The sequence below is a fragment of the Coregonus lavaretus genome (assembly GCF_964263955.1).
Source record: "Coregonus lavaretus genome assembly, chromosome: 8".
NCBI lineage: Eukaryota > Metazoa > Chordata > Actinopteri > Salmoniformes > Salmonidae > Coregonus > Coregonus lavaretus.
Window position 1 is genome coordinate 58,597,231 of NC_139995.1, and position 8,212 is coordinate 58,605,442.

The window sequence follows — 8,212 nt, forward strand, 5'->3', positions numbered from 1 at the left end:
AACAACTGTTGGCGCAATTATTAGAAAATGGAAGAAGTTCAAGATGACGGTTAATCACCCTCGGTCTGGGGCTCCATGCAAGATTTCACCTCGTGGGGCATCAATGATCATGAGGAAGGTGAGGGATGAGCCCAGAACTACACGGCAGGACCTGGTCAATGACCTGAAGAGAGCTGGGACCACAGTCTCAAAGAAAACCATTAGTAACACACTACGCCGTCATGGATTAAAATCCTGCAGCGCACGCAAGGTCCCCCTGCTCAAGCCAGCGCATGTCCAGGCCTGTCTGAAGTTTGCCAATGACCATCTGGATGATCCAGAGGAGGAATGGGAGAAGGTCAAGTGGTCTGAGCAGTGTTTGGAGGAAGAAGAAGGATGAGTACAACCCCAAGAACACCATCCCAACCGTGAAGCATGGAGATGGAAACATCATTCTTTGGGGATGCTTTTCTGCAAAGGGGACAGGACGACTGCACCGTATTGAGGGGAGGATAGATGGGGCCATGTATCGCGAGATCTTGGCCAACAACCTCCTTCCCTCAGTAAGAGCATTGAAGATGGGTCGTGGCTGGGTCTTCCAGCATGACAATGACCCAAAACACACAGCCAGGGCAACTAAGGAGTGGCTCCGTAAGAAGCATCTCAAAGTCCTGGAGTGGCCTAGCCAGTCTCCAGACCTGAACCCAATAGAAAATCTTTGGAGGGAGCTGAAAGTCCGTATTGCCCAGCGACAGCCCCGAAACCTGAAGGATCTGGAGAAGGTCTGTATGGAGGAGTGGGCCAAAATCCCTGCTGCAGTGTGTGCAAACCTGGTCAAGACCTACAGGAAATGTACACTGCTCAAAAAAATAAAGGGAACACTTAAACAACACAATGTAACTCCAAGTCAATCACACTTCTGTGAAATCAAACTGTCCACTTAGGAAGCAACACTGATTGACAATGCATTTCACATGCTGTTGTGCAAATGGAATAGACAACAGGTGGAAATTATAGGCAATTAGCAAGACACCCCCAATAAAGAAGTGGTTCTGCAGGTGGTGACCACAGACCACTTCTCAGTTCCTATGCTTCCTGGCTGATGTTTTGGTCACTTTTGAATGCTGGCGGTGCTTTCACTCTAGTGGTAGCATGAGACGGAGTCTACAACCCACACAAGTGTCTCAGGTAGTGCAGCTCGTCCAGGATGGCACATCAATGCGAGCTGTGGCAAGAAGGTTTGCTGTGTCTGTCAGCGTAGTGTCCAGAGCATGGAAGCGCTACCAGGAGACAGGCCAGTACATCAGGAGACGTGGAGGAGGCCGTAGGAGGGCAACAACCCAGCAGCAGGACTGCTACCTCCGCCTTTGTGCAAGGAGGAGCAGGAGGAGCACTGCCAGAGCCCTGCAAAATGACCTCCAGCAGGCCACAAATGTGCATGTGTCTGCTCAAACGGTCAGAAACAGACTCCATGAGGGTGGTATGAGGGCCCGACGTCCACAGGTGGGGGTTGTGCTTACAGCCCAACACTGTGCAGGACGTTTGGCATTTGCCAGAGAACACCAAGATTGGCAAATTTGCCACTGGCGCCCTGTGCTCTTCACAGATGAAAGCAGGTTCACACTGAGCACGTGACAGACGTGACAGAGTCTGGAGACGCCGTGGAGAACGTTCTGCTGCCTGCAACATCCTCCAGCATGACCGGTTTGGCGGTGGGTCAGTCATGGTGTGGGGTGGCATTTCTTTGGGGGGCCGCACGGCCCTCCATGTGCTCGCCAGAGGTAGCCTGACTGCCATTAGGTACCGAGATGAGATCCTCAGACCCCTTGTGAGACCATATGCTGGTGTGGTTGGCCCTGGGTTCCTCCTAATGCAAGACAATGCTAGACCTCATATGGCTGGAGTGTGTCAGCAGTTCCTGCAAGAGGAAGGCATTGATGCTATGAACAGGCCCGCCCGTTCCCCAGACCTGAATCCAATTGAGCACATCTGGGACATCATGTCTCGCTCCATCCACCAACGCCACGTTGCACCACAGACTGTCCAGGAGTTGGCGGATGCTTTAGTCCAGGTCTGGGAGGAGATCCCTCAGGAGACCATCCACCACCTCATCAGGAGCATGCCCAGGCGTTGTAGGGAGGTCATACAGGCACGTGGAGGCCACACACACTACTGAGCCTCATTACATCAAAGTTGGATCAGCCTGCAGTGTGGTTTTCCACTTTAATTTAGAGGGTGACTCCAAATCCAGACCTCCATGGGTTGATCAATTTGATTTCCATTGATAATTTTTGTGTGATTTTGTTGTCAGCACATTCAACTATGTAAAGAAAAAAGTATTTAATAAGATTATTTCATTCATTCAGATCAAGGATGTGTTGTTTAAGTGTTCCCTTTATTTCTTTGAGCAGTGTATGATCTCTGTAATTGAAAACAAAGGTTTCTGCCTGGGCAATGTTGTTCACTAATTTACTCCAAGTAGGGAAAGGATGGCGGGGTTGAAAAGTAATAAAGGGGAGTGTATATATATATATATATATATATATATATATATATATATATATATATATATATTTTTTTTTTTTTTTTTTTTTGAAGGTTTCTGTACCAAATATTAAGTTCTGCTTTTCTGATGTATCAAATACTTATGTCATGCAATATAATGCAAATTAATTACTTAAAAATCATACAATGTGATTTTCTGGATTTTTGTTTTAGATTCCGTCTCTCACAGTTGAAGTGTACCTATGATAAAAAATTACAGACCTCTACATGCTTTGTAAGTAGGAAAACCTGCAAAATCGGCAGTGCATCAAATACTTGTTCTCCCCACTGTAGGCCTATGGACTAGGCTACATGAGGTGTGCGACTATGATTTGAAACACACGGTGGGCATCATTCACAAGTAATAGACTAATATTGTCACCCGTCAGACTATTCTTAATTTAATCTTGTCTTTACATATAATAAATTCAATATGTGTGAAATTAGTTTTGATTTAGAATGGACCATTATTATGCACCTGTTTGGGAACAGGGCAGGGGAAAAAAATACATGTCATCTATGCCCTTAAATAGCGAATGGAGGATTATTTTCCCGTGGTTCAATTTAATGCAAGCCAGGTAGGCTATACTCCTGTTGTAAAGAGAAGCAATGTGCTTAATATTAGGAAATTTGAGAAATAAATACAGTAGGCCTAGCCTATAGAAAGCTGATGGGATCCTCCTCTTTTTAATAGAGGCCATCAAAACTCTGTTTTCTCACGCAATTGTATAGCCTATAATATTGTTGCGCAACATAAGCTCATGGGCTCTCATGAAGTGTTTGATTACATTTTTTGATTAAATGTGCATTGATGTCAGAGTGATTAAAGGGACAATAGAGTGCTGAGTACCAGGCAGTTAGCACGTTTTGTAGGCTACTAACGACCAGCAGCATCTAAAAGGTCACGTGGAATTTGACTGCGGTCATGACTTGTGATGTGGTCACCGTAACAGCCCTAATCATAACCATGTTATGTTTGTCACTTTTTTTTATTTTTCAGCTCAACAGATCAATATATAGACCAGGTTTCCCCGGCGCGAATCAGAAACGGAACTAGTAGCAGAACCAAGGATGTACGTATACAAATGTATTAGATGTAATTCATGTAATGTCTAATGCAAACATCTCCCCTCGTACACAATGTAGTGTAACAATTTCACTCAATAAGTGAAAACGTTTCCTGTGTTATCTTGGTTACGCAGTTGGACAAGCAAGCAGACATATCCATGAATGTGTCCTGTCTTGTTACCTGAAGGTATGAAATGCAGATTGACTGAACTTTATTACTTTACCAGCTTTACTACCCTCTCCTGTCATATCTAGTCATTTATTTGCAAAGTATTTAAATCCTTATAAACTCTAAACCCAAATAGGATGTTCAGACAAATGGCAAGGTCCTGCTTCCTCTGTGTGTGTGTGTGTGTGTGTGTGTGTGTGTGTGTGTGTGTGTGTGTGTGTGTGTGTGTGTGTGTGTGTGTGTGTGTGTGTGTGTGTGTGTGTGTGTGTGTGTGTGTGTGTGAGCTGATTCAAAATACGCCATTTACAGCGTTTCCCTCACTCAGACAACAAAACATTCGCAAAAGTTGCCGGGTACTAGTGTACATAACAAAATCTTTTTTTTTTTTTTACAGCAATGCCTTCAAGAAGGTCTGGGATCTGCGTGAATAGACCGTTGTGGACCCATCACAACGGCACCAGGCTCAGACGGATTCTGACAACTGGAGTCTTTGTCTGCTCCGGGAAGCCGTCGCCTCATTTAAATATTTAAATACGCAACCTTTGTGTTCCAGGTTCTGAACCAACGGTCTGAAGGAAGATGTTCAACTCCATCATATTGTTGCTGATGTATGACAGATGGCAGAACTGGAGGTTCACGGCCTTGTGGTGGAGACACAGGAACTCGATCAGTCAGCATTGTGGCATCTTCGTCATACCATGCCGTGTCTCTGGCAGATTATGCAGTGACGAAGATGACATAGAGTGGGCTCCGAAATTACTGGCACCCCTGACTGGCAACGCACAAACAATACTTTAAAAAATATAAACAATATAATTATAGAGATAAACTCAAAATACCAATGTGAGAAATACTGTACTATATTAATGTTCCAATGGAACCTACCGAAATCATTTATTGATTTAATGAAAAATCAATGTCCTCCAAATCAAGGTTTCACAATAAATGGCACCCTTAAAGATTATTGTAAATAACATTTACTAAAATTAAACCAGGAATTAAATTCCACTTATTTAAGTTTATCTAAGTCTTAAGGAACTATATTGAGCCATTACATCACTTCCCATTTCACAAGGGTATAAAAATGAGGTAACACGCATGCAATATCCCTTTGTCATCCAACACCATGAAGAAAACAAAAGAATTGGCAGTTCAAAAGAGACAGATGGTCGTAGACCTTCATAAATCTGGTAATGGCTACAAGAAGATCCACAAACGATTTAATACACCACTGAGCACTGTCAGGGCAATTATTAAAAAGATATGGAACAGTTGAAAACCTTGCGGATAGAGGAAGCAAATTCATTTTGCCCCCCAGGATAGGGAGGAGGATGGTGAGAGAAGCAACAAAATCCCCAAGAATCACTGTGAAAGAATTGCAGGCCTTGGTGGCGTCTTGGGGTCACCAGGTTTCAAAAAGCACCATCAGACGCCACCTCCACAACCACAGGCTCTTTAGAAGGGTTGCCAGAAGAAAGCCCTTTCTGACCCCAAGACACAGACACAAGCGCTTGGAGTTTGCCAAACATTTATTAATTAATTAAATTAATAATGACTGGAAGAAGGTGCTCTGGTCAGATGAGACCGAAATTGAACGCTTTGGTCAGATCCAGCATCGGCATGTTTGGCGTCGAAACAGAGATGCATACAAGGAGAGGCGCCTCATACCCACGGGGAAATATGGTGGTGGGTCAGTGATGTTTTGGGGCTGTTTTAATTCCAGAGGTCCAGGGGCACTGGTTAAGTATCAGGCAATTTTGGCTGACAATCTGGTTGCCTCTGCCAGAAGGCTGGGACTTGGCCGTAGGTGGACTTTCCAACAAGACAATGACCCAAAACATACCTCAAGATCCACACAGAAATGGTTCTGTGACAACAAAATCAATGTTCTGCCATGGCCATCTCAGTCGCCGGACCTCAATCCAATCAAAAATCTGTGGGCTGAGTTGAAGAGGGCAGTTGATAAGCACAAACCAAAGAATGTGAAGGATCTTGAAAGGATCTGCATAGATGAATGGTCCAAAATCACTCCAAATGTGTTCCTTAACCTTGTCAAACATTACAGGAAAAGACTCCATGCTGTTAACATTGCCAGAAGACAAGGACTAATATATCGCAGTAGTGATATTCTGTGAGGTAATGAAATGTGGTGTTGGATGTTTTTGTGTTGTAAGTGTACATTTAGCAGTCACTGCACCAACTCTGTGTGGATTCTGTTCTTACGGGTCATAGTGTGGATTCTGCAGAAGCATGAGGGGTTCAGTTGGATTCTGCAGAAGCATGAGGGGTTCAGTTGGCGAAGCTGTACTTAGTTCTCTTCAAATATATTGCCTCCCTAGAACTTTATTTGATTTATTTCACTATGGTTGCATCTGCATGCTCAGTTGAGAGGCAGAATCTAAAGCCTTGTTCACACTGCAGGCCTTAATGCTCAAATCAGTTTTATTTTTCAAATCCGTTTTGGAATACTGACTGTCCAAACAGCAAGTTACAAGTGACCAAATATGATTTGTGTGTTCAGACAGCAGTCATTTGCTGACATGGCTACGCTAGTTGTCATAGTAACGACGGGTGTGTGTGCCCAGTGGTGCAGGCTGATTGGTGGTGGTGCTTCCTGTCACTCAGAAGTTATGTAGCAAGCTGAGGTGACAACAATGCCTGCCATGGACGTTTCCCAGTTGCTTTGATATGTTCAAAATCATAGTGTAAGAACACTTTTAAAGCCTCAAAGGATAAGATGATACAACTTTCAAAACGGGTGCTAGCCAAGTAGCTGTTTAGCTTTCTAGCGCATTCACTCATTTGTTTGTAAACTATTAACAAGCTATTTAGCTACCACAGCTACAACTGTTTCCGAGCGACCACATGTTCTTGTCAAACTGTTTCCGAGCGACCACATGTTCTTGTCAAACTGTTTCCGAGCGACCACACGTTCTTGTCAAACTGTTTCCGAGCGACCACATGTTCTTGTCAAACTGTTTCCGAGCGAGTGAAATGGCGCCCCTCTGTCTCTGTATGTGAAGCCCTTCCATCTGATGATGTCTGGTCAAAAATAATATGATATTGTTGACGCCCGTAGCATTGAATACAAGGGAAGCCAGCGAACATTTGGCCTCCCTTGATAAAAGAATAGCCAATTAGCAGTGCGCTCAACTGTGGAGAAAAAAAAAAGTGTAGAGGGAAGCCTGTTTGGATTTGGCTTCAGACCAATCACATCACATCACCCCAAAAGTCAAAAACTTGAACTTGAAACATCTCATTGTGTTGTTGTCTTCCGGTGGCTGGCTAGCTAAATTTGTCCCTTTCCTAAATTAACAATGGATGGCGATAGGGATATGGACTTGTGGTTTTACTTAATTCTCCGTACTGGCCAATGATTAAAACGGCGATTCTGATCCAACCATAAATTCATACATTGTGTCACTGGGCTGATGGAATGGATGGAAGTTCAACATGTAGCTAGATGTAGTATGCTAATGTTAACTAGCTGGCCTGGCATTTTAGCCAGGTAGCGTAGGACAAGAAAAACTAAAAGCGTGTACTGTATCATGACAGAGGAGGATGGCATTGGCGTTTCTCTACAAGTAGGGTGAGGCAACATGTTATTTCTACTTGCATACACACACTCTCACACACACACACACTCTCGCACACAAATCAGTACCATGGACAGACACATCATATTTAGCTTACGTTGATTAAACTAAATCGTTTTGGTATCTTTTAGTTGTCACTGTATTAGACTAAGCAGAGGTGATTAGATGATGTTGAAATGGTGCTGGAATAGTGGAGGCAGCTCCTGGTTTCTTTTGCGACTTGCGGTAACTCTCCGTGGTTCTAAATCAACAGTTTAGTAGTCCGACGATGTTGGAAACATGAACTTGCTTGACCATTGCTGTAGGTTATGTATTGTACAGTAACTGTTTGTTACATGCTATATGCTTTGTGGTTGAATTTAATCTGCCACTGTCTTCTTATTGTCTCCGCCTATAAAGTACCTATATATCTATATAATATAATGATATATATAATTAGGCCTATATATCTATATAATATAATGATATATATAATTAGGCCTATATATCGCGGTCGCAAAGGCATATGAACTACCAGGTTATACAGCAAACAATGCAATTATCACAACATATAGGTTGTAATATGGCTTTTTTCCCCCCCTGGCTTGGCTTCCCCAGTGATTTTACCCATGCAGCGCTACTGGATTTATATCTGACTTCAAACCTATGAAGGTGGCCTGAAATGTGGCTTGAAATATCTGATTCCATGTGCTTTTTGGCTGTTCAGACTGCAGGAAAAAGAACAGATTTGAATCGGATATGCAAATAAAAAAAACAATATAGAATATATATATATAACAAAACCAGCAGATACTAGGCCAAGGGCTTCAAACTCATTCCATGGAGGGCCTAGTGTCTGAAGGTTTTTGGTTTTTCC